This window comes from Callorhinus ursinus, unplaced genomic scaffold (genome assembly GCF_003265705.2).
Source record: "Callorhinus ursinus isolate GAN/ISIS: 27379988/994484 unplaced genomic scaffold, GSC_fseal_2.0 scaffold12, whole genome shotgun sequence".
NCBI classification, from domain to species: domain Eukaryota; kingdom Metazoa; phylum Chordata; class Mammalia; order Carnivora; family Otariidae; genus Callorhinus; species Callorhinus ursinus.
In genome coordinates, this window is record NW_027397074.1 from 70,767,124 (window position 1) to 70,794,841 (window position 27,718).

The 27,718-nt window shown below is 46.7% G+C and overlaps 1 long non-coding RNA gene across 3 annotated transcripts in view; it reads left to right on the plus strand.

Moving 5' to 3' along the window:
• Positions 1-27,718, plus strand: part of LOC141373905 (uncharacterized) — a 403,382-nt gene that overhangs the window by 296,125 nt on the left and 79,539 nt on the right. The window lies entirely within an intron of this gene.

Consider the following 27,718-nt stretch of genomic DNA (forward strand, 5'->3'; position numbering starts at 1 on the left):
CCAAAGGTGTTAGATGTCACCTCTAGATGTTTGTTTTTGGAAAGTATAGCTCGGTGACTTACATGGGTGAATATTCTGGAGGAGCCCGAAACGAGGATTTTCCCTCATCTTTCAGGTTTCACATATTCATCCAATAAGCCTCTCAAAAGTCCCTTCCCTGTGTCAGAAACTGTGTTAGGTGCTGGAGTTATAAGTATTACAAAAAAAAAATTGCTGTCAGTGTAGGGGATAGACAATGGTGATACCTTGTGATTAAGGCTGTAATAATGACATAACGTGAACATTTATCAGGACTTTTATTATAGGGGATGTTAAATGTCCTTGTCTTTCGGGTCTGTTGAACTCAGGATCTTTCGGTGACACCCAGAGCATCCTCCACGAGCATGTTACCTACTGGAGAGCAGAGATCATTGGGCCTGTGTGTGCTGGGTGTTGGGAGTGCCTAGAACAAACCAGGCATGTAGAGGGCATTCAGTAAAAATCCGTGGAATGAATGAATACATGAATACATTTGAACAGAGGGCCCAGGTCCCTAGCATGCTGAATATGGATGGGGCTGCAGTTCCGTGGGGAGTCAGGACTTTCCGTGGCCTGTGCACATGTACACTTGTTCCATTGCCCTCCTCCGCTCTAGCAAGAGTCCCCCTCTCCTGTGGCCCTGGTGCTTTGCTGTCTGTTAGATGATTTTCATCCACATGCCTTTCCTCTCCAGCTTGTGTGCCTTGTCTTTGCTCCCCTTTTCAGCAAACCTCAAAAGGGTTGTCTACACCTGCTCCCTCCACGTTCTCATTTCCCCACTTTCTCCACTTCGCTTCAGTCAGCCCTCACTCCGGTCCCTCTACCAGACCTGCTCTTGTAAAGCCCACCTCTGCCCTCCGTGTTGCTGAATCAGTGACTCTTAGCGCCCGCCTCGCTTCTGTAGCAGCAGTGTAGACAGGGATGATCTCTCCTTCCTCCTCGACATGGCCTCTGCACCTGGCTTCCACTCTGGCCTTGTTTCTGGCTGCTTATTGGACACTCCTTGTAGTCTGCTCTCCTCCTCTGCTTCCCTCCTTCCTTCTCTTGAGTTCTTGAAGCTGGCCTGTTTACATAGCCCCCTTCAGCCCCACCCCACCCTCTCTCCTGTCGCCCTCAACTCTCTCTGTCCCTTTTACCCTTCTCTACCTTTTCCTTTTTGCACACACTTATCAACCTCTAACATGTTATATAATTTACTTGTGATTGTGTTTATTGTGTATGGATACCCTCTCCCCCTGCCCCTTGCTGGAGTGTAAGCCCATGAGCGTGGGCATATTTGTCTCTTTTGCTTGCTGCGGTATTCCAAGTGTGGAGGTCAGTGCCTGGCATGTAATGGGCACTCAATAAATAGTTGTTGAGTAGTATTTATTATGAGAAGCCATTTATTAGTGAATGTTTTTAGAAACGGTGATCTTTTGCTTCTCTTTATCTCAGATAATGTATACTCGGCATCAGGGAAGGCTTCACAGCGGAGCCGACATCTGAGCTGAGTCTAAACGAGTGGAGGAGAAATTCGTGGGATGGAGAAGGGCTGAGGGGAGGCAGTCCAGGCCGAAGAAACTGTTTCTTGGATGCAGGGAAGAGTTTGAGGCATGCAGGTCAGGGCTGGGTTTAGTTCGGCGTGGGCCAAGGGGCAGTGACAGGGGAGAGGCTCAGAGAGTGGGTAGCCATTCTTTAAGCAATGCTGTGAATGAATATAGGTGCCATTCACAGATTTCTGGGGATTCAGGAGACAGCCTTCGATGCTGAGGAAAGCAGACTTGCTTTTGTCATACCATGCCCAAAGGCCTTTCAGAAGAGTAATCCAGGATCCTCCATACTTTCCTTCAATACTTTTCTCAAGACTGCCCCACCATAGATAACCAAGCCGCCAGAGTCCTGGGGTGTCTGACCAACATGCCCTGGGCCGGAGTGCTTTCTAGAAGCCCCTCAGGATGGCAGGGTCATAGCCTGTACTCCTCAGCCCCAAAGCCCCTCTGTGAGTAACAATACGGTGAGATTCAGAGGGCAGAACCCCACCCCAGCAACACCAGTGCCCTCCTGACCCCTGGAAGCCTCCAAGACCTTCCTTCCCTACACTGCCTGGGGGGATAGCTGAGACCTGGGGGCACAGGGAAGCGCTTACATTTCTCCCCGCCTGGTGTATGTACAGCTTTATGGGGCCTGAGTAAGGACGTGTGGAAGAAGCTTCCAGTCCAGGAGGAGAAGGCACAGGCAAGTCGATCTCCTGCGCTAAGCAGCATGGTGATAATAACTTCAAAAAGAGGAGGGAGCCTGGAGGCAAGAGTGTCCACTTCCAAGTGGAGAGATCAGGGAAGATTTCATGGGGGCAGTGGCATTTTGTGTCATTCTCTGTCAAGAATCAGTGGGGAGATGGGGAAGAAAACTCCACAGCAGGAGTGTGTGGACATTTGCGGGCAGACAGCCTCTAGATTAGCACCAATGCGAGCAATCTATTAATTGTATAAATTAGCAATTGTTTCTCAGGCAGCCACAGAACCCAGCCCTAGCAGATGTTGTCAAATGTATCCACTTTGTCCTATAATCTTTAAGTAATCTTTTCATAAAGTGCCATCTGAAGTAAAGACCTAATCCATCCTCCCCCAGTAGGAGGGGAATTATCTTTCTGATGGTATAAAATAATCCTTTTAGGTGACATGAAACCAACTCTCCGCCTAAATCCCTTCTTTTTCCTCCCCCACAGGTGCCATCATTAATGTTAAGAATTGCATTTAAGGAATAAGCAGGGAGACTGGAGGGGTTATTTTGAGCCTCAAATAGTATTAAGTTGGAACCTGAATCTTCTAAAATGACAGCTTGGCTTCTGAGCGGCCCTGCTGAGGATCTTGCTGCTCCCCATTGGAGGGGAACCTCTATTTCCTGGGCGAGGAGCCAGGGGTCCTGGCCCATTCTCCAGAGGCTCGGCCCTGGTGGGCCCTATTAGGCGCTTGGGACAGTGAGAGTTTAGGTGGGGAAAGCGATTCAAGACAGTGGCAGGGAAGAAAGTACTGGCATGAAAGCGTTTTAGGGGTGGTGGTAACAGAGATAATCCACTTACTGATGATGCTCTCTTTGGAGGGGAAGACGGCCCCGGGTGGGTGAGGAGGACACACAGCTTAGAAACAGAGAGCCCTAGTTCAAGTTCTAACTTCGCTGCTTACCAGTTGTGCGGTTGGGGGACATCCTTTTCCTTCTTTTTAGAATCTGTACAACGGGAGCAACATTAGGAGAGCCCTTTCTTGTTAATACGCAGGTGGGAGAAAGCTTATATCAGCAGTAAATGAGGACACCCAGGACAGAGTGTATAAGAGCCATATCGGAGGTCAGTGTACCGGTGAGGTCTGGAGCTGAGGGCTCCTTCGGCCCCGGGATCCTCTTCCCGTTACCCCAGGCATGTAGTCACTTTGTGGGATAGCTTTATTAGGACAGAACTGAAACTAAGAGTTGATTCAACTGTCATCTGCATTCTTTTCCTGGCCATATCATGCAGACGAGTGCTCTGGCTGGTAATGTAATTAGCCCATCTATTATTTTCTCTCCTATACTTAATACCATCTATCCATCTATTCACTGCAACAAGATTTATTGAGCCCATGCTCTGTATCTATCGGGAAAGACATGCTGTGTGAAGTCCTGGGCACTCAAAACAAGAAAGGCTGCTTGTTCAGCCCTTGAGGATTGCACAGACGAACCTGCAACCAAAGAGCGTACGGTGCCATGTGAGCTTATAAGAGAGGTTTGCATCAAGCACATCATTAGAGCTATTTTCTTGTTTTTAGGAGGAGGGCGGGGAGGAGTGGGGAGAGGCTTTGCAGAGGGAGTGAGAGCAGCAGAGAAGGCGGCTCTCAGTAGGTGGGTCCTGATGGGAGTGTGTACTTACGTGCATGTTCCTTCCTGTGTGTTTGGGGAGGTGAGGCGCCAGGGGCCAAAAGGGGAAGGGCATTCCAGGGAGAGGGAGCAGTGAGTGCAAATACATGTTGGATCTGCTGCCCTGGCTCCGTGTGGCTGGATAGGGTGAGGGGTCTGGCCATGAGTGGCAGACACACTGGGAAATTGGCAGGTACCAGAACGCAAAGGTATCTCATGGCCTCTAAGGAGTTAAACTTTATCCTGGAACTCCTTTTAAATCCTTCTAAACAGGGGAGTGACATTATCAGATTTTAGAAAGATAATTCTGGTGGCAGTGTGCAGCACAGATGGGAGGGGAGAGAATTGGAAACAGGGAACCCTGTTCTGCAAAGAGTGTGATAATCCAGGCAACGGATGATGAGGGCCTGAGTGAGGGCAGGTGCATAGGAATGAGGACGAAGTGGATTAGAGAGAGATTTAAAAAAGAGAATCAGCCTGGTGACTGATTGGGAATGGAGGAAGCGAGTGAGGGGGAGGAGTGGAAAAGTACTTGAGTCTGGTTGGGGTGACACGGTGCTGGATGGAGTCATTAACCAGGAATAAGATGAGGACAAGGCTGGGGTAAGAGAAGAGGGGACAGAACTATGAATTCTGCTTTGGGTCTCTTGAGTCAGGAATTCTGGGAAGAGGTGTCTAGTTGGCAGTTGAAACTGGGTTTAAAGTTTGGGGGAGACTTTTACTTATTCATGACATAAGTATTACTGAGGGTCTATTATGTGTCTGGTGACCTTGTAGTGTCTGGAGATACAGCAGTGACTGTGATGGGCAAGATGTCTACTTTCATGAAGCGTTCATTCCCAAGGAGGGAAAACAAGTAACAAACTAGTGGATGGATGCAAAGTAAGACGGGATAACATGACAAAGAATACCTGGGGGATTACATTAGATAGGGTTCAGGGCAAGCATTTCTTAAGAAGCTAGTATTCAAACCAAGATCTGAATAATGAAGATGGGCCAGCCACGTGAAGACCTCCGGGAAAAGCAATCCAGGCAGAGGAATCAGTACTCTGCAAAGGCTTTGAGGTGAGAACAAACATGGCATGTTCAAGGAAGAGAAAGAAGGCCAGGGTGTTTGCAATGTAGTGGGTGAGGGAAGGGAAGGTAGGACATGAAATTGGAGAAGTAATCAGGGGTTGGATGGCACCATAGAATATGTCAGTCAGATGAGGCTCCTCTGAATGGTAACAAATAACCCTCACATCTCAATAACATCTAGTAAAGAAGGTTATTTATCACTCATACTACATGTCTATTGTGGATTGGCTACAAATCTTCACTCCGGGACCCAGAGAGATAGGACAGCTCCTACCTGGGACACCTCTGGTCTCTTCGCAGAGAGAAGAGAGAAGGTGGAGGATCGTGTGATCCTTACGGCTTCTGCATGGAAGTTGATGTGCCACTTCCATTGGCCAAAGCAAGTTACATGGCCAAAAGTGATGCCATCGGGGGTGGGGATGCACAATCCTCCCACAGAGAGGGGCAGTGGGATTTGAGATTAGCAGTGCAGCCTTCCATGTAGGCTATGGTGAGGAGGTTTGATTCGACTATAGAAAGCCATTAGGATTTTTTTTTAAAAGCAAAGGGTATTATTATTGGTTGCCACGGTAGGCTAAAAAGTAGATCAAGAGTGAAAATAGGAGATATAAGAAGCAGGGCAATCCGGGAAAGTACGTGTCAGATATGAGCACGTGGCAAGGGAGTTCCTTTAGGGTAGAGCCCTGAAAATACCATCAGGACCAGGCCCTCTGCAGGAGGCACACCGTGGGGATGGCTTGGCCTTGTCGACTCTCCACGTGTATCAGGCACTTGAGGATGGTCTTTAGACAAGGGACCCTGGAATAACAGTATTCTGTCCAAGATCACGGCATTCCTCCGTAGGAGTCTCCTAGAGAAAGACACACGTGATGAAACTTGTAAAGGGAAAATAGCACCTAAATGCTAGTGAGGGTGGGCCCTGAGCCATAATAAAGAGGGTTTTGTAAGTTAGGCTGGAGGAAACAGAAGCAGCTGAGGCTTTTGCTTTCTCCTCCTCCCCACACCAAATACCCTAGGAAAAGATTCAATCCCTGGTCATGAATCTTCTTTCTTTCCCACTTGGAAAGGAGAGAGAAGAGGGCAGGATGGGTGGTGTGCTCAAGGGCAGTGTGCCCCTGGATCCGTAAGCCACTTCTGCCACCAAGCTGAAGAGAAAAGAGAAAGAAAAAGCAAGACGCCTAAGAGCTCCCAGTGCCGTGTAGACCAGGAGCAGACCCCCAGCCCACCTGTAGGGTGGAACGCTCCATTCACAGGTAGCCCAGTCCAAGCTACCGAAGCGACGCCGAGTCTGGATCAATCTTCCTCTTCTGCAGGGTGGGCTGAGGAGGGGGTGAAAGGGGAGCTTCCCTTCCCTCACCTGTTATGTCCTGCGACCTGGTGCCTCCACTCCCTGAGGGAGAGTGACCAAAGCCAGACAGGAAGAGAACTTTGACTTTTTAAGTTCTCCTGCCAAACCTCCCCCCGCTGGTGGCTCCGTGGTGGTTATGCAGTGCACATTTGAAACATGCCAGGGGGTCCCAGAAGTGGGTGGGGACATATGGCCCAAATACCCAGGACAATTGATTTTGCCACCTAGGGGTTTTCTCCAAACACCAAATCTTGGCTTCTGTTTTTATAAGAGAATGTCACAGCTCTTCAACTAAAATTATGAATGTCTCATGGACAGGGCCCATAATTTATACTTCTTTGGACCCCTTCCTTCCCCACAAGTCCAGCACAGGCCACTCAAAAACAAGTTAAATACTTCTACGAATGAATGAGTGAGTGACCGAATGCTTTCCCAGAAGGCTTAGCTAGAAACAACACTTGTGTTCCATCTCTCCCACTGGTCATGGGGTCCATGAGGAACTTCGTATCCATATGAGAATGCAGATGGAGAGAAGGAAATTTATTATGCTGTCAGAGAAGGAAAGCAACAGTGTGGGCCTTCCGATTCTCTTCCTGCTGGCTGGGACCTGTGGCCAACAGTTAGAGAATGACAGTGTGTCTCCGTTTCCTCTAGGGCTCAAGGGACCACGACAGGCTCAGGCCATTACCCATGGAGCTGGCCAGGGAGAGCCTACCTGTCAAACTGGCTGGAACGTAGCAAGATAAACTCCTGGTGAGTCCTTTTGTGACACCCTGGGGCTTTGGTGACAGAGTTAATTAATCAAGACACCAACGTCAAAATTAAAGTGAGCAGGAAAAGTCAATTAGTGATTGAATAGCCATGAGGAGACATATTTTAATGAGGTTCCCTCTAATTTGGGCTGTTCCTTGCCCCTCCTCATTAGGCGTGGTCACGCTTCCTTTTTCTGAGTACTGTGGGGGTCAGGAAGAGGGAGGGACGAGGGGTGTCTCTCTCATTTACTCAGGGGTGGATGGGGAGAGAGAATTCTCTGCTGTCTGCAATACGCCAGGGCGCCATAAAGCTATTTATCACCGCTCTGAATTCTTTACAGCAGGATGTTCATTTCGATTTGTAGTCCCCTCCTCAGCTCTCCTTCAGCAGGCTTGGCCAGGCTCTTGAGAGGAGATCTGAGCCGAGAAGGGGAGACACAGGCTGGCCAGGAATGCTGGAGCTGGGCTCTCCAGGGATGCATCTGCCACCATTCTACCCTCCACAGCCCTCTTTAACTCTATTTGCTTCTACAGGGAGACGGGGAGATTAGGATGTTTCTCAGGCGTTCCAAACCCTTGTCATGGTTAATAAAGGTCTGGCAGGAACCAGAGCTAGGATGGCTTAGCAGGCTCTGGTGCTGGGGACTCTGGGAGGGAACCTGGGTGTAGCTATTGCTCCAGCCGCCTAGGTGACACCAAGGAGCCCAGGGACCAAGAGAGAGACCAGACTGAGGGTCCCTGCTTCCTGCTGTTACTTCCTGCGTGGGGGGGGGCGGGGGCGTGTGGACACTGTGACTGATGGGTGCAAGGGATGGGAAAGTGGAGCATGGATGGCAGAAGAAATGCTGAGGGGGAAGCTTCTGGCTGCATTTCCATGACCTTGACTTGGGTCAGGCTCAGGTCCAGAGCTTCAGGAGGGCTTGAGCCTGAAATTGGGATCTAAGTTTACCATTTCTTTTTTATCACAAAATAATACAGACTCAATGTAGGAAAAGTGGACAAAGAAAAAGCAGTTTGACCTTATCTCACTACCCAGAGACTAACCACTGCTAGTCTTTTCAGATGCTTTCCAAGTAAATAGATTTAATGTTTCATGTTAATCAACATAGAGGTTAGCTGTGTATCACGATTCCATCTGGTAGGCATAAGTATTTGGGTCGTTGGGAAGGCCCGTCCCATTCGTTAATTTGTTATGTTCACAAATGAAAGTCCATTCCCATTTATTTTCTAGAAATTAAAAACTGTTGGGCAAAACTGAGGTCCTTTTATATACAGGAAAAATCATGAAAATGTAATCATGGGTTTCCTGTGCAATAAAAAACCAATTTAAACAAAGAAAATGATGGAAGGACGTAAATGATAAGAGAATCACTGCAGAAAAAAACCTTGTTCCTGGATAGAAAGATGTAATATTGCGAAGATATCAAGAAAAAAAGGAAAGCTAAAAAAATTGAAAACATTTTAAAGGAAAGAAAAATATCAAGATGCAGATAACGAAGCTGAAAAGAAAAAATACTTCACATGCCCAACATAAGAATGACTTATCATTACAGTTTCTTTCTTTCCAGTGCTTTTCTCATGTGTGTGTTTTTTCAAGGACGTGAAGGCTTATAGCATAAACATGTCTTCAGCTTGTTATATAGTCGTGACAATATAGTTTTTTAAATAAAGATTTATTTATTTATTTTAGACAGAGAGAGGGTGTGCAAGGCGGGTGCAGAGGGAGAGGGAGAGAGCAACTTAAGCAGACTCAACACTGAGCGCGGAGCTCAACGTGGGGCTTGGCCTTGATCTCACCACCCTGAGATCACCATCTGAGCAGAAACCAAGAGTCGGACGCTTAACTGACTGTGCTACGCAGGCTCCCCATGACAATATCATTTCAATGGCTAAAATATATAAGTATATTTATTGCACATTGTTTAATTATTATCCAATGTTGGATTTCAAAGTGCTTCAGATTACCCTGTTAGAAAATACTATGCGTTATATTATTGTGCATGTCACTTTCTGTTATGTTGAATTAGTTCTTAAGAGTATATTTGCCTAAATGAGATTGTTGAGTTAAAACGTTTGGACTTTTTTTTTTTTTAAGATTTTATTTTTTTATTTATTTGATAGAGAAACACAGCAGGAAACGGAACACAAGCAGGGGGAGTGGGAGAGGGAGAAGCAGGCTTCCCACAGAGCAGGGAGCCCAATGCGGGGCTTGATCCCAGGACCCTGGGATCATGACCCAAGCCGAAGGCAGACGCTTAACAACTGAGCCATCCAGGTGCCCCTGAAAGTGTTTCTTTCTTTTTTAATTTTTAATTTTTTATTGTTATGTTAATCACCGTACATTACATCATTTGTTTTTTTTTTTTTTAATTTGGACATAGCTTTTATTTTTTTCTTTAAAATTTTTTATTGTTATGTTAATCACCATACTACATTACATCATTAGTTTGTGATGTAGTGTTCCATGATTCATTGTTTGTGCATAACACCCAGTGCTCCACGCAGAACGTGCCCTCTTTAATACCCATCACCAGGCTAACCCATCCCCCCACCCTCCTCCCCTCTAGAACCCTCAGTTTGTTTTTCAGAGTCCATCGTCTCTCATGGTTTGTCTCCCCCTCCGACTTACCCCCCTTCATTCTTCCCCTCCTGCTATCTTCTTTTTTTTTTCTTAACATATATTGCATTATTTGTTTCAGAAGTACGGATCTGTGATTCAGCAGTCTTGCACAATTCACAGCTCTCACCATGGCACATACCCTCCCCAATGTCTATCACCCAGCCACCCCATCCCTCCCACCCCCCCACTCCAGCAACCCTCAGTTTGTAAAACGTTTGGACTTTTAATAATTCTTGATTAATATTGCCAAAATGCTTTCCAAAACCGTTGTCCAATTTACAGGAGTATTGGTTTCACTATGCCCTCAGCAGCCTAAGATATTATTAAAAAAATTTTTTTTATTGAGGTATAAGTGGTATGAAATGGAATGCCCATATTGTAAGAAATCAGTTTGATGAGGTTTGACAATTATATACACCTTTAACCCCCCCCCCCAAGTTATAGAATATTTTCTTACTCAAGAAAATTCTTTTGCCTGTTCTGGACCTCATAAAAACAAAAACTATAACAATGAATTATATATGCTCTAAACTCTATTCATTTATTGTTACAATTTTTGTTTTAAACAGAATTAGTGGTCTTTTAAGGAATTAATAACATGCCCATCTGGTTCTTTTTTATATTTTCCGTCTCTTTCCAAATTCCCCGTTCGTTCATACATACTTATTCTGTTTATTTCGCTGTCACTGTCTAGATAATTCTAACATCTGAGCCATCTCTGGGTCTTCTGTTTACTCTTCCTCTCTTAACACTATCACATTGGCTCGTATCTTATGGTCTCTTAATTCTTTATTTATGTTGGGACATTGTGTGTAAAAGATCACTAGAGACTGACGTGAAGAATATTTACTCATAGGAAAGGTTATGTCCCTTCTACGAGCCTGCTGGTGTGAGGGATGGAGACCATCAAAGCTCTATCTGAGCAGGGTATGGATGCGTTTAATCTTCGGTTTGATCCAGTTCATCAGTGGCTTCAGGTGTTTTGAGAATGGTAGCAAGACTCTCTTACTTAGGGCTTGGGCTCTGAGCACCAGTGAGACTCTAGAGATCTTTTTAGGCTTCACAGATCTGTTTCCAGCTCTCTGAACCATGAGTGGCTTTCTCTCTGCTTAGCAGCCACCTGCCTTTAGGTCCTTCGCCCAGGTTTCTGCAACTTGAGAGACCCTTCTTTATCTTCTGCCCCATCCAATGTCTTAGGAAGGCCACTGTTCTGCACTTGGTGGAGGTCCTGGGTCCCTTGAAGGGATTTCTCACCTCTCTGTCTTACTCCAGTCTTTAGCGGGTCTTGTTTTGGGGAAGATGCTGCCTGCCTCTAGGGAATTCTCTGGGGTTCTATCTTGCCCTTTGTCTTGGTCTCTTACCTATGTACTTGATGAAGACCTGTATGAAAGCTTTGACAGGTGGGTGGGGGTACACTTGCTCTGTGGCCAGGGTTCTCGGAATTCTGATCTGTCACAGGGAGCTCACATAGACCCCTTAGATGTTGTTACAAGTTGGGCTGAAATTTCTTTACCTGAGTTTATGGTAGATCCCTCTTCTTCCTGCCACTTCATAGATAGAAGCAGCCATGGATCTCTTCTATCTTAGGAAGAGCTTGTCATTTCTGCCATTTAGTTTATTTAGGTTTCTTTTCCATCCTGAGCACTCTGATGGTTTTGAAAACCACGATTTTGTGGCTTCCTTGGCTAGTTCTCATTGCTAGGGCAGGTTCAATGGTCACTTGTACCTTTCTACATCCTCACCAGAAACAGAAGCCCCAGGGGTATTATTTTTCAATTTATGCTAACTTAACAGAGGGAAATGGTAACTTGATGTTTTAATTTATAGTTTTTATTCTCTGGGAACTGAACATTTCAAATCCTCGTTTGCTAGTTACATAACTTCCTTTGTGAGTGTCTTTTGCCCTATCTTTTAGAGTCTTAATTTGTTTCTGACCCATATACACGAGGTCTTAAATACTAAATATAGCGCCTCTTTGTACATTTGTTGCAAAATTTTTTGTTTGCCATTTGCTTTCATATGTTACTTTTTTTTGTAGTCAAACTTAGCGATCTTACTCTTTTTTTTTCTTTTTATTCCTTATGTTGCTTCTGAGCCTATAAAGTTATCTTTCCTTTAGAGGTTTGGAAAATATTCAATTCTATTTTTTTGAGATTTTGATGTTTAAAAAACCCCACATTTAACTCTTCCACTCAATTGGAATTTATTTTAGTGCATAATATAAAGTGAGATTTGAAAATTACTGTTTCTCCAAATTGCTAGTTAATTGTCCCAACACCATTTATTGGGTAATCCTTGCTCTCCCTCATTGAGCTGTAATGAATCTTACATCTTTGTACATAATCGGGTCCATTTCAGTGCCATCTGTTCTATTACAGTGATCTTTCAGTCTGGTCCTGGGCAGATACAGATGAATTTTTTTTTTTAATTTTTAAAGATTTTACTTATTTGACAGAGACACAGCGAGAGAGGGAACACAAGCAGGGGGAGTGGGAGAGGGAGAAGCAGGCTTCACGCCGAACAGGGAGCCCGATGCGGGGCTCGAACCCGGGACCCTGGGATCATGACCTGAGCCGAAGGCACACGCTTAACAACTGAGCCACCCAGGCGCCCCATACAGATGAATTTTTGAAACTGCAAAGCTAAGGAGCTAACTGTGGTCTTGATATGTCCTCTTCAGGGGCCGGGAGTCATTTCTCCCTGAAAGCATTTGATGACCGTTCTGTAACTTCTATTTATTTACTTACTTGATTGATTAATTTTTAAATCCTCAAGAATTAAAGCTCTTTAAGGGTTGTGATTGTCTTTGACAAGGTCAAATACTATCTGAGCCTTGTTCTCTTGGAAAAGAGCAATGGGCAAGAAATCCTCCATTCCTTTGTGTTCCTGGAAATGCTGACTGCAAAGAAGCAGCCTATCCTGTATGAGCTGGATAAGACTCAGGGGTGACCCGTGTTTACCTAGGACAAGGCCAGACACGGACCCTCCAAATTCCCATTCTTGGTCTCATAAATGATTAGCTCCACTCTTTGTTCCTGATGAATGTGGACAAAATAATCACTTGTCTTGGCCAGACTTTAGTTAGGCTTTTCCTCCACCCCTCGCTCCACACCCCTGACACTGAATTTTGACCCATGCTCAGTCTGAGCCAGCAATGGACTATGGAGCCTCTTCTTCACAACCCCTCCTGCAGATAGGCTGACCACAATGAAAAATAGTCCCTCATCAACCATCTGATCCCACCCCTTGCTCATTCTATCCCCCCTTCCCCCAGTTCTTGTTTACTCTTCCCTATAAAAGTTCTGCTTGACTTCAGGTGGGAGCATTCTTCCCATTACTGTAGGCTCCCTCCCCTTCTTGCAATAATCCCTTTCACTTCACATTATTATTTACTACTTGTGAAGTAATGTCTATCCATTCAGCACTGTATCCCCAGTGTCTTCACAATTCCAGTAATAGAGTAGCTTATTAATAATGGTTCAAATTTTTTAATTATAAGAATAATCCATAATCATCGAAAGAAAAAAACAGTTCAGAGTGATATAAAATAAAATATAAAAATCCCTGTTTCCTTCAAGTTCTAACCTTTGGAAGTTGCCACTCTGTATATTTCTTTCATATCTTTCAAGACATTTTCTATCCTTATGTGAAAAAAATGTGTATACCTCACAAGTGAGTCTATTCATAATTAATATTCTTCAGTGTTCTGTAGTCATTCAGCAGTCAGTATACCAGTATATCTTGGGCATCATTTTCTACATCAGTATACGTAGAGCTACTTTTTTCTGCCAAACAGCAACGTCATACTCCATTGTGTGGCACATTCTGAAAGTACCATCCTTTATTTGTTATATTGTTCCAGGTGTTTGATATTACATACAGCACTGCTGTGAATACCCTATGTGTTTTTTTATGTGTCTGTGCAAGTATATATTCAAGGATAGATTCCTACAGGGGAAATATTCAAGAATTTAAGTTGTTGGTAGATTATCAGATTGTCCCTCAGCTTGACACTTTCACCAAAAATGAATGAGAACAATTAAAAAAAATTCTGGTTTTTTTGGACTTTGCTTATATTATAGATGAAAAATTGAATCTAGCTGCTAATACAGTTTACATTTCTTTGTGTGAGCTTGAACATGTTTTCACACGGTTATTGTTTTTTTTTTTTATTGGGTTGTTCTTTCCTTGTTGATTTTAAAGAATTCTTTTTATATCAAATAAATTAGTTTGCCTGTCATATATGCTGCAAATAATTTACCCATTTGTCTTTGACATTGTAAATGTTATTTTTTTGCCATAGAAAATGTTCATATTTTTATATAGTCAAAAGTGTTCATCTTCTCTTGTATAGCTTCTGTGTTACTTTCAATTTGATGTACAGGCATTTCACAGTTGACTTAAAGCCCACATTTATGAAGATTTAAGTAAGTTGTTTTCCAATTTTAAATTATTCAAAACAATATTTGCAGATACAAATGTGTACTCATTGTTGACTGTTTCCTGTGGGTCAGTTCCTAAAAGTATTATTTTGGAGCCCAAATGTGTGAACATTCTAAACATGTATTAAGTGTTGCCAAATCAAGGCTGCCAATTTCACCCCCTTTTGGGTCCACTGATCTATCCTCTTAGTAGGAATGCCTCTTTTTGCCCAGAAAAATTAGATGCTGGAGATGAGAAGGGATGAGGAACAGGAAGACGGGGGCCTGGGAGAGAAGAGCATGTTTAAAGAAAATGTAAGGGACTATATCACAGGTACAAATCCAGTTAGCACTGTTATCCCTTAGCTTCTACTTCTTCTGACACAGTTTGCTGGAGGGGTTTATTTGTAGTTCTTGTAGCTTTGGGGTGAGAACCAGGACTAATTAGAACCTTGCCTTGTAGTTGGGTTTGTACACAATCATGCTGACTTTTGTTTTTGTTTTTTAAAGATTTTATTCATATATTTGACAGAGAAAGAGAGAGAGAGAGCGAGCGGCAGGCAGAGGGAGAGGAAGAAGCAGGCTTCCTGCTGAGCGGGGAGCCCGATACGGGGCTCCATCCCAGGGTCCTGGGGTCAGGATCTGAGCCAAAGGCAGACGTTTAACTGACTGAGCCATCCAGGCAACCCCTCATGGTGACTTTTGTATCAGCAAGCAAGGAGGGACCATTTTCTCTGCAATTTCCTGCTACATGTGGACTCACAGTCAATATAGTTGACATATCTCCTCTATGATTTCCTATAACCTTTAAAGCTAGATTGGAGCAAGGGGCAAATTCTGTCTATTTGTGGATAATGAATTTGGGATAAATGGGTTTCTCTTTTTTAAATCTAAATGAAAGCAGAATTCACAAATCCTAACTGTTTCTGCTAGTTCCACCAAAAAGTAAATTACACACTGCCTTGCATACTTCTAGAAAAGCATGAAGCTAGAATTTCTCTATTTTCAGAACTGAAACTGGTTTAGGCACTTTAGTTAAAATGACAAGGTGGCTGGTTTGTCTGATGGTTTCTTCTTCATGGACTCCAAAGGATTATATGAGCTCACACATAGAAATGTGGTTGAACTGATCAATCTCCTACATTAATTTCAGGGTTCACACTTCTTTTTATGCCTCTGCCATCTTCCCCTCCGGGACCGTAAGCTTCTTGAGAGCAGGCTTGCTTTGTGATTGAGTACGGCGCACTGCCCGGTTTGGTGCTGAGGAGAGCTTTGTGGAATCACTAAGTGTAGCCACATGGGATTTCCTCTGGAATTTTACTGTTGCCAGTTACTCGAGGCAGGGAGTTCTGATCTGATCTGACGTTGCAGAATCTTCTTCCCCATATAAGAACCTACATTTTACAGGAACTTTCTGCAGGGTGATATAGCAGAGGCCTTGGACCTTGTGTACAAAACCATTTGCTGTTTGTACAAAACCTGGAGTCAGTGGCTCCTCGGCTCAGTTCCTGTGTGCCTTTGGGCAAGAGTGCCTTGAACAACTTAAGCATTTTTTTCTTGATGTCCCTAAAGTTCCTGGCAGGTTCTCAGTCCCATGCCCTCCCCGCCAGCCCTCCTTTAGGGTTTTGCAAACTTTCTCAACAGACAGTTGCCAGTCTTGCTTTTGGAGCTTGTGTGAGGTGGGAATGATCTCTTGCCAAGAGAGAAGGACAGGAGGTTGGTGGGGGCTAGGACCAGGGAGAAGAACATATTAATGATGAAATGGGGTTCTCGGTCAGCCAGGAAGTGAAAGTACCTCTGTCAGGCACAGACCATTAGGCGACCCCAGGTGGGGCTGGACATGATCTTACCGGAAATGGGACTTGGTGAGTGCCAGGTTCTGTGCCCACCCTGGCCTACTTACCATGCTCTGTGTCCTTGTTGCTGACGGTCAGAGCTTCTCGCTGAAGAACTGGCCTTTAAAATCCCTGACCCTCCTAGGCAATGAGGCACAGTCTGGGCTAGGACAGCGGCAGACTGGCGTTCAGGACTTCTCCCTTCTGGTCTCTGTTCTCAGAGTGGCTCCAGACTTCCCAAGTGATGTAGCTGAGCCGCTGGGCAGGGCTGGCCTCAGTTTCCCTGAGATGAGCAGGTGGGAAGGTGGAGATCCATGGTGGATTGTTTGTGAGGGGTCAGAGAGGGCAGATTAAAAATAAGCACCGAGGGGGGAGGAAGCCAGAAAGCACAAAATTAGAGTTGGCGCATGAGAGAAAGAGATTAAATGGAAAAAGAAAAATCGCCGGCAGCTTTGGATTTACCCAGCCAGAGTTTCTCCAGTGGTCAAGGAAAGCTTAAATAATCCAAATTAATTTCTAGTTAAAGGCAGAACTCAGAGAGCAATCGAACAGGTGGCCACAGTGAGCACGAAATTTCACCAGGAGATAAACTATGAATGCTAAAAATCAGCCGTGTGTGCTGAGAGACAGAGACTGGAAACAGCTGATCCCAGGTGCAAGGTGGAGGCTAGAATGTTCCAGTCATTCATTCAGTATTTTGTGCTCGGCACTGGGCTTTCAGTGTGTGTCTGAAACACAGTCGCTGCTTAGTGACCACTTCGAATGGCTCACGGTCTAAGGTGAGAGGTACCCGAAGAGAGCATTGCAGGACCGTAGGATAAGTCATGCCATGACAGTATGTGAAGGGGGTAAAGAAGGAAGCAGGGAAACTGAAGAGGGAGGGGGGAATAAGGAAGGACTTTCTGCAGGATCAGACACCTCACTGGAGCCCCGAAGGACCAACATCATGCTGATGAGGACTGGGGACGGGACCTGGAGGCAGGTGGACTAGCAGGTGTGGTGACGCTGAAGCAAGAGGGAGCCTGGGCATCCCCCGGCAGTCCCGTCAGGCTGCCGCATAGGGTGCCCTTGGGGACGTGCCCGAGGTGAGGTCATGGCCAGATCTGATTTAGTCTTCCGGAAGATTGCTCAGGCAGCATGGTGGGGTTAGACTTGGGGTGAGAGGGAGGAAGAGGGGTCATCTGCCGTCATCTGGAGTCATGTAGGGAAAAGGGACAGTGGCCTGAACTAAAGCTCTGGGCATGAGGACAGAGAAAAGGCAATGGATTTGGGAAATATCAAGGTGTGGAATTTGTAGTCTTGGTGACTGGGTGACCATTTCAGAGCGTCTTGTCAAGAGTCCGACTTGGCGACGAGGTGTGGCGCTATCCTTGGGGATGGGAAGGAGAGGGGACAAGTCAGGACCTGCAGGGGGCTTGGGGCGCCTGTAGGACGTTCAGATATCAGGCAGTTTGGAGCCTCACCCCTTTCCCTCTTGCTGTTAACTCCCACTTCCTGAAGTGGGCACCCTCTGGGTGCTGCCTAAGACTTCCATCTGGGGCGCTCCCCACCCCCATGCCCAGCAGTAGTCTCCCAACTAGTGGGTGTGGAGGGTGGCTGGTGGTGGCATTTGAGGATATCCAGGTTCATGGTGTGAGGCGTCTCCATCCTACTGGCTTGGCCTTTGAGAGCTGATTTTGAGTGTTAATTCTTGGGGGAGATGAATGGCACAACGGGCTTTCAAACTATGTTCCTTTGAGCCCCGGGTTTCTGGCCTCAGGGACTGCTAAGTGGAGGACAGGGTGGAGGGGGAGGGAACAAGGGAGAGGCAGAGAGGCCAAGTGGGGATCCAGGGCGGGCTCTGGCTCCCCTGAGCACCCCACTCCCCAAAGAAAGGCTCTTCTAAAAATGTTGTTTTGAAGGAAAAGACATTGGTGGGTACATGGCTGCCCTAGGTCCAGAGATCTTCATATTCCGGTGAGGAGGCTTGGATGAAATTTGGTTGGGGCAGGAGAGGAAGGGAGGGACACACTGGGGGGAATCCACTGAGGACTGAGGTGAGGAGCTTAGCACGGTGCTCCCCAGCAGCCAGAGCAGGTCTGCTTTATGCCAAGTGCTCAGAGGGGTGGAAGAAGAGTTCACGATGAGGCCGTGCGGGCCTGGGCCCCGGAAAACAGAGAACCCCGCTGGCTGGCTGAGGTGGCAATTGAAAGTCGGCCTGCAGAAACCAGAGCACAGATAGGTTTTATTTGGCTCCCAAATTATTTTTATAATTTCTGAATTAGTTGCCAGCACTCAAAAACCAGGAGACTTTATATATAAACTTTGATTTCGGACTTCTCTTAAAAAATAAGACGAGACCCGAGCACGGGGGTTGGAGCTGCTCTCAGGCGGGTCAGGCTTTCCGGTCCCCACCCTCCTCTTGCCACCCAGCCCCCTTGCCTCCTCGGTGGGACCCACCCGGGTGCCGTGAGCATTTAAACTTGCACCTTCTGAGTCGCAGTCACCTCCCATAAGCCAAGCAGGCCAGGGCCCAGGCGCTCACTCCTTTTGTGACCCTGAAGACTTCTGTAGCACCAAAGGACTATTGTCTCCCTCCCTCGCTCCACAAAACTTTTGCTTAAACTGAGTCCCTACTATGGGAACTGTCTCCCTTCTACCATCCTGCTGGTTACCAGAGGCATGAACATAGTTGGCCTTTGGACAGTGGCTGTAAAAAGAATCACAACGGTGATAAACGGTAAGAGAGAGAGGTATGTTAGAGTCAAGGCAGGTGGGCTCTGCCCGAGTCTGGCAGGAGAGGACAGGTCTGAGGTCTGAGGGATGAGACGGAGCCAACCGCGTGCAGATGGGGAGGCGGGTGTTGCAGGTAGAGGGGGAGTGAGATGGGGGGATGCGAGCGATGGCGGACGTGGGCAGATGAGCCAGGGGGCAACTGTGTTAGTTCCAGAGAAAGATGCCGGCTTGGATTAGAGTAATGGCAGGGGATGAACTTGAGAGAATTTCAGGAAGTAAAAAGAAAGTACTGAGGGATGGATGGGTGATAAGGAGTGAGGACAGGGCTGTGAAATGTGCTGTCCTTGGTTTCTGGCAGATGTGACGAGACAGAGAGTGGCGGCATTGACGGAGATACGGAGCTGTAGGGAAGCATGTGCAAGAAGGGAGGACAGGTTCATCCCCTCGGAATTTGAGGTGACTTCCAGACATCTCAGAGGTGACAGGGAGACAGTTGGATACACAGGTCCAGAGCTCTGAGATGTTTGGACTTAAAAAGGGCTGTTTGATGGGGTGCCTGGGTGGCTCAGTTGGTTAAGCGCCTGACTCTTGATTTCGGCTCAGGTCATGATCTCAGGGTCATGAGATCGAGCCCTGCATCCGGCTCCGTGCTGGGTGTGGAGCCTGCTTAAGATTCTCTCTCCCTCTTCCCCTGTCCCTCCTGCCCCCCCCCACTCACTCTCTCTTTCTCTTTCTCTAAAACTAAAAAAACATAATAAAAAAGTAAAAAGGGCTGTTTGCTACCAATCCACTGGTCTGATGGTGGGCTGCATACTGGGCACTTTGCATTCTCCCATCTGGACAGTTGCATCATTCAGTCATTCAGTGAGTGTTTATTAGATACCCTCTGCTAGGCATGGGCGATATAGCAGTGAACAAAGAGATGCTATTCCTCCCCTCAAGGAACCAAGACGTGAGTTTGCAGAAAGTATGGATGTGATTGGATTCGCTCCAAACTGTCTACTTCCTCACAGTATGGGGTTATTAAAGGTCGGTTGGGCGTGATCTCTATTCCCCCTATCTTGGATTGTGGTTAACTGTTTAGAACAGATTTACTTGTGTTTTCACACTTCATAGCTACCTTTAGATAAGAGTTTCAGAACTGTCCGCCGTACTACTTTGATAGTGGTCTACTTGGCATATTTGTCTCTAGACATTGAGTCTGAAGCTCTGCATTCTCAGAGATAGGGAACCAGACCTCAGATGCCTTCCTCAAGTATTAGGGCTGATCTCCTGGGCTCTGAATGAAGTATTTCGGGTACTGTGAGACTTAACCTTTTCCAGTATGCATGGCCAGAAGAAAATAAATTAATCATGAACATGATTTGCTCAACGTATTTGCTGATTTGTCTCCTTTTCTGAACTTTAAATATCTTCAGGCAGGGACTGTATTATTCAGCCTTGTTATCTCTACTTTCTAGTACAGTCCATGGCACATAATAAGCAATTAATGAATATGCTGAATGAATAAACCAATGGGGAGCATCTTTTGATGATTGTCTTGTTCTTTTAGTTAATTCTTATTTTATTTAAACTTGTATGTTTTTACCCCATCTCCTCAAGTACAATTCAAGTTGCTGTGACTAAGAACTGTGGTTGCTAGGCGTTGCTGGACTCACAGCAGGTGCCCACCACTTCTTTGTGGGTTGATTGCTTAGAATGAGAAAGAGTTTGCCCCTCTGATCACTGTCCTTCACCTGTAATGCTCTTATTGGTAAGTTTCCTCAATTTCCCCTGGTTTGTGAGAGCAAAATCCAACAGGTGTCTGAGCCTTGTCTTTCGAATACTTAACATACCAGAGCACTATATCCAAATTGTGGGTGGCGGGACAGAAGTGGGCAAACTTAGAGGGACTCCTTAGTTTTCACCAACTAAGCACTTTCTCTCTGTCTCTTCCTGATGTCTTAGGAGTCAGGGACTATTCTTATTTTACAATAGAAAAGAACTGAAGCTTGAGGAGGTTAGGCAACTTGCCCAAAGTTAGGATTTGAATCCAGATGGTTCTGCTTCTGAAACCGGCACTAAGTCAGAGATCGTACAATTTCTGTAAATGTCAGAATCGTCTGGAAACCTGGGGATATTCCTGGGCTCCACTGCAGACTGCATTATTGTTTAGAGGGTGGGCTGGGGCCCAAGAATGCATGTTTTAACAAGCAAGCACCCAAGAGGATTCTGGTGGTGTGGCACTGTGAGCACTGTGCCATCATTGACATGGGACATAGTCACTCAGAGGCTTAGACTGTGGCTCTGACATACCCATCACTGCCCTTTGGGGGACAAGGGATATGACACTTTCCTGCTCTGTGTTTCCAGAAACCCATAAGCCTGGAACAAAGCTGTTGCTGAGGGTATCTCCAATAGAGGCTTTGACATGAGTTCCTCCTATAAATTGGGAGGCGGTTAAGCACCAATAAGCAAGGGTTCCAGACACTCTGCATCCACCCAATAAATGAGATTATCCTTTTCTCTCAAAGGCCACTACCTTGTAAGTAAAACCAATGAGACCCAAAGAGGGACAGGTAAAGAGAGCACACATCCACCCCTTGGCAGGGTGGTGTGGAAGCTCGAATTCATGAAGGATCATTCAGGATGCTGGTGGTGGAGTGAAGCCCTTCCTGGAGCTCAGTGAAGAGGGAAGGAGGGGAGGCAACTAGACCTAGTAGAGATCCAGGATCCTGACCAGAGGGAGGGCACCCAGAGGGAGGGAGTCCTCCTGGAGGAGGAAAGGCTCGGACGCCCATGCTCATCACAGCTGGGTCGTATCCCGGCTCCTCCACCTGCTGGCCACATCACCTTAGGCCAGCTGCTTATCTTCTCTGGCCTGGGTTTCCTGATCTGTACGGTGAGAATACTAATACCTATGCGACAGTATGTCGTGCAGGTTAGATGTACGAAGGACACCTTTCCTGGCACACTTGACCTTCAACAGAATGTGCTCATTAGCATGGGTCTGAGGTTTTCAAGGGCATGGCAGGGAAAGAAGTTGGTATTCAGCTTTCCCAAATCCTGCACTAAAAATCCTCCAGGGGAAGCCCTGGCAAGAGTCCTGGCTCCAGTGCGGACTCATCATGTAGTCATAAATATTTATGGACAGTCAGGCAACCTCCTCAAATGTCTTCCCTACCCTTTGGTCCTGCTCCCTTCTTTTAATAGTTGGCATCTCTGTTCTTCTGTAGAGAGGGGCTCTGCATTTAGAAGGATGTAGTGGACGGATCCAGGAGCTGGGAACATGGAAGAACTTGGATGTGAGGTGCAGGGCTGAATATGCTTTAGAGCCTGAAATTGAGTAACTATTGAGATTTGCTTCAGAGCCTTTGATTTGCTGTTGGCATATTTATAGGAGACCCTGGACTGTGAAAGGGTGTGCGGGCTGGGCTACCTGCCAAGGAAGCCCTGGCTTGGTTTCTTCTGGAGCTCGCTAAAACTTTTGCTGGCCTAGGTGGTAACCTTGAAGCCAGGGGACATTCGGAGGCCTCGAGGAGCCCTCGGAAAATCATGTCGAAAGCGATAGCAACTCGTATTTAGAAAGGTACAGTGATAAGTGCGTTACTTTATCCCCACAGCAGTCCTGTGAGTCAGGTAGTGGTGCTGGGGTGGTGGCCTGTAATGATCCAACTCCGAAACTCTGGGGGCAGGACTGCAGAACCCAGAGTCCTGGCTTTTACCCACTGTGGGAACGTGCCAAGTTTGTAGTCTCTCTACACCTGTTTCCTCACCCGAAGACTGGGAATAGACATATCTATATCATATGGTTATTTTGAGATTTTTTTTTTCCAGGTAAAGCACATAGACAACATCTGGCATATAGTACAGACATTCGGTAGATGTTAGGTATTGATATGTCCATTCCGTAGATGGAGACACTGAGGCCCCAACAGAGGGAGTGGTGGGCCCGAAGCCACATAGGTAGGGGTGGAGGAGTCGGAACTCAGGCTCAAGGAGGTTGGACCACTTTCGTTTTTAGTCCCTTGGTATTCTGCTTGAGCTGAAAAATGTTCTTGGGAGGTCTTACTCAGCTTGAGTGATGGGGAGGGGCTTGGGTCCTGACCGGCCTGTATTCTTCAAAAGGTAAGAACCTCCAGACTAGAAAGGAAGCCGTGAAGGGCACTGGGGCAGCCAGGCGGTGCAAGAGGAGGGACTGCTGCTGAGGACGAGTGTTTTCAGGGCTGGGGCCTTGCCTTGGGCTTTCTGGGTAGCCACCCAGAGGCACCTTGCCTCCAGTGTATTGCCTTTATTTTGACTTGTCCCATAAGCCATAATCTCAGAGCCAGAAAGGACTGGATTTGCTGTGCCACCTTAATGGCATACAGACTGTCTGGGTTCAGGTGGAGCAGGCTACACGGGAAGGAAGACTTGCCCTGTAGGCCAGCCTGCCTGTCTCTTTCCTCTCTCTCCTCTCTTTCTCCACTCTTGCGGTCCCTCAGCATTCCTGTAAGAGAGCAAGTAGGCAGGGGCCCGTAGGCTTCGATGCTCGATACTCGGAGCAACGGACTGTATCTGGACTCATGCTTCTCAAACTCTCTGGGATGAAGGAACAGGGTTTTTCTTTGACAGTTTCTTGCAGAATGATATTTTTATGAAATCTATATTTTTCTTTAAAAATGTATTCCTTAGAATGTAAAAATGTATTCCTTAGAATACATTTCTGGGAAAATGAAATAAAAAGATATGAAAATACAAGTCCCCCTTTTACTACTAGAATAAACCTATTAAGTTACTCTGCCTGATTGCTATAAAAGTCTCAAAACGCTTGCTGTTTCTGTCCTTACCTCACTGCGGACCCGCAGTAAAGAATTTGCAGCTCGACCCTGGTAGGCACTTTGAGTGGCCCTAGGTGACCTGGAATGAGAGTGTGGACTTCTGCTGGGGGGCTCCTGGGCCCCCATGCATGGGGGTGGGCCTGTCTCACAGCCAGTGCTGGGCATGGCTTTTCCAAGCACTGTCATTGTCAAGTTCTGGTGCCCAGCACGATGCACAGGCTGTGTGGGAGAGCCGCCTCCCATCCCTGCTGAATGCCATACCCGCTGCCCTAGCAGCTTCCACGTGGTGCTTCTGGAGCACCACGTGCCAAGGAGGCCCCAGGCTTGAGGTTGATCGACACTGCGGAGCTCCCATAAATAATTGCCTCAGGGTTTAGGCGCTGGGAGCAGGACTCAGAGTCAGCTTATCTTCCTCTCTGATTGGCACACCAGAAGGTTATTTGGGGAGGGGAGCAGAGAAAAGCCATGGGCCCACTCCACACAAGCCTACCTGTCATGGACCTGAGAAGCATGATAGCATATCAGATCTTTTCTCCCCTTAACCTTGTCAGCCTGCCTTCTAGCTCAGGCAGTGCCAGGAATTGACAAGAGGAAGGGAGGATGACGGGAAATCCCTCTTCTGGCAATAGGGAATCTGTGATGGGGTCCCTGAGGAAGGGGAGCTTGCTCAAGAATCGTATTTGCCAGCACCTTGAATCCAACATGCCCAAGAACGGGTCCCCACCCATCCACCTGTCCTGACCTCGCCCCGAGCTGCATCGGCTCACGCATACCATGTTACCTCATCATGGTGTTTACAGCAGTGCAGCCCAATTCCTGGAAAAACCTCACGCGAGGAGAGAGAGGGACCATTGTGGCGATGGGTGGGTATGTTTGGCTCCAGGGAGGTCTCGCAGGCACCTGGCGCTCTACCTGCAGCCTCTTTTCTGTGTTCCTGTCTGAGGAGTTTCTTCCAGCTCTTTGTGTATTTATAGCCTAACTGGTGACTGACAGGTCCTAACTCAGGCAAACACAGCTTCTGACCCAGGCCTGGGGTGCCCCTGGTAGAGCTGTTCAGGGTCCTGCCATTACTATTTGGCATTCCAAGATGCCATAAGCTCTCAGAAACAAAAGACACAGCTCCTACCCAGAAGAAGGAGTCTCTCATGAGTCAAGGGTGGGATGCGATAGCGTCTGCTGTGTGGTCCGGCCGATGCTGGAAGGGAGGGGGGCCGGTTGGGGAGAACGATGGGTTTCTCCCACAGAGGGAATGACTGCCACTAGCCTCCACCCCGCTCTGCTCTCAGTGCCTTTTCTCTTTTGTTCCTGTATCCCTAAATGGCATCCTTTGCCACTTCTTCCCCTGAAATAAAAAAAAAAAAAAATGGCAAGCATCAGGCAGGTGGGCGTCAAAGTTCTCGAGTAGGGACGGTACAGAAAGGGACACTTTGGCCTTTGAAAGGTACTGAAAGCTGGAGAAGTTAGGGCTGCAACTATAGCATTCCAATTAGGGAATGTTCATTCCAATTCATTCCAGTTAGGGGCCCCTGGAATGTAGAAGCCAGCTCGATCTACAAGCCACGTTTACTCCCAAGATGGTAGAAAAGAGTGGCTAAGAACAGGGCTTTGCTGTCAGACAGAATTGGGCCTCAAACCTCTCTCTGTGTTAAAATACCTCTTTTCCAGGGGCCTCTCCAGTCTTTCTGGGATGACCCGTTCACTAGTCAGCAAGGGTCCTGTGGGCTTGGCAAGTCAGCAGGTATTACTGTCATTTTTGTTTTGTAGACAGGGAAGGAAGGCTAGTTCTCTTACCCTAAATGGTTGTTCTGGTGCACCCAACCAGGGGCTAACCATCTAAAAAAAAAAAACCTCCTCAGAAAGCCATCCCAAAGTGTGCAAATACCCAGGAGAGAGCTGGGGAGTAATTGCACATAGCTAGAAAGCCACTGCGGTTCCATGAATACCTTCTAAATGAGATGGGAGGGAGCTCTGCGAGGGTAGCCATGCAGTATAGACACTAAGGATGATGGTGCCTGTGGCGATGAGCAGGACTCTCCAGCTACCCATGGCTTCCAGCCCGAGAAAGCAAAACCCTGGATGCCACTTCTGCATGCCATCCATAGCCACTGGCCTCCATTTTCTGTGGTCTTGGAAAAACATTGTTTACTTGGGGATTGGGGGTAGATTTGGGGGAGGATGGATGGATGGATGGGTGGATGGATGGATGAATGGATGGGTGGATGGATGATGGATGGGTGGATGGATGGATGGATGGATGAATGGATGGATGATGGATGGATGGCTGGCTGGATGGATGATGGATGGATGGATGGATGGCCAGCTGACTTGATCTCAGGCCTCAAACTCACCTTCTGCCTCTTTTGCCCAAAGGAAAGGATGTGCTCACCCCTCCTTTCTTGCCCTTTGTCCTTTCTTCCTCCCCTCCTTGCTCTGGCCTGACCTGGAAGGGACATGGCCAGGAGACAGCCAGTCCTGCCCTGGGCCTGTGCACTGGGCCAAGTTAGCCTTGGGGGAGTTCTGGGGTCTTTGCTTTGCCCCGGGGGATCCAGTGATGAAGGACAACACGTGAAAACTTTACAAAAACTTTACACAGTGGGAAAATGGTGGCCCCTGGGCAGGTTGAATAAAAAACAGTAGCAAAGAAGATGGCAAGATCCAGGGGGAGGAGAGGGGAGGGGTGTGCAGACTGAAGGAGGGTACCGCCCAGCTCCTCTGCTCCCCACCCATTCCCCTCCTCCTGCCTGTTTTCTGTGAGGCGACTGGGGGTGGAACCCACACTCTCAGGTGAGGCCCCGCGGGTCCCACAGGCTGGGGAACCTGCCGTCCTCTGGGTTAGGAGGTTTCTTAGGCTGTTTCTTCCCCTAAAGGGTTCGGGGCATGGACATTTTATTAGGAGTTTTGTAGGACACCATTCTCTGTGGTTTCCTAGAATGTCTTTAAGGGGTAAAATCAATTATTGTCCATCTTTGCCATAAAAAATAAATAGCAAGCAGAGTCACATCACTGCTGTTGCCCTCTTTCTACTTCCCTTTTAAGGAAAAGTTGGCAAATATAGGAAAGCCTAAGTGAGAAAACAAAAATCTCCTGTCATCCCATCACTGAGAAATAACTATGGTTAGCATTTTGATGTAAATTATTTCACTCTTCTCCTTCTGGAAAAATATATTTTTAGCAAAACTAGATATCATACAGTTAAATAACCTACTTCCTGCACTTAACAATATCCATAAACATTTCCCAGCATCACTGGATAGTTTTCTACAACATCTTTTTTACGGGTGCAGTGAATTTCATCATATGGTTGTAGTGTAATTTATTTAATAATAGCAAATATTTATAAAGTGCTTCCTATGGGCTATGCTTTGCATGCATCATCTAATTTATTCCTTGCTAGAAATCTGTGAGGTAAATTCTATTGCTATCCACCTTTTATAAATAAGAAAACAAGTTTTTAGGCAATATTTTGCCCGAGGTCACACAGGGAGTGAGCACAAGAGCTGGAGCTGGGCCCCCACTGCATTCTTTCTGGCTCCTGAGTCCAGGAGCTTCTATGCTGCATGGCCACCTTGGCCAACCGCCCATTGCTAGCACTTAGGTTGTCTCTAGCTTTTAAATATTACTCACAAAGCTGTGAGGAACATCGTCCTAACTATATGTTTTGTACATGCCATTATTATTTGCAAGGATAAATTTCTAGAAATGAAGCAGAGAGGTCAAAGCAAATACACATTTTTCTGGAGTTGGAGCATTTGTTTGGGGCAGGAGCAGACTGCACACAGATGGATCCCATCTGGAGGTGTGCGTGAAGTGGCACCTGCTCTACAACTAGGCCATCCCCCCACCTCTCTTCCTAACCGCTGGGAAGCCTACCTCAAATTGGATTCCCAACACCACTCTTGAGAGAGACCATTTCTCAGCACCCTTATAAACATGGAGATTTCACATTTTAAAACCAGTGCCACACGGTTAGGGGAAAAATGGCATGATTTTCATTTATAAGTTTTCAGTTGTTCATAAAACCAAATAAACATTTAAGTTTGTTAACAGGCCATCTGAATTCATCTTTGTTGACTTTCCTGTCCATGTCCTTTGGTGTGGGGCATGGTTTTGACATCCAGGAACTCATGGCATTTGAGTGTTCTTGTTCCCAATTCCTTCCTGGGGTGGATGAATGCATGGATGGATGGGTGGATGGATGGATGGATGGATGGATGGATGGATGGATGGATGGTTGGGTGGGTGGATGGATGGATGGATGGATGGATG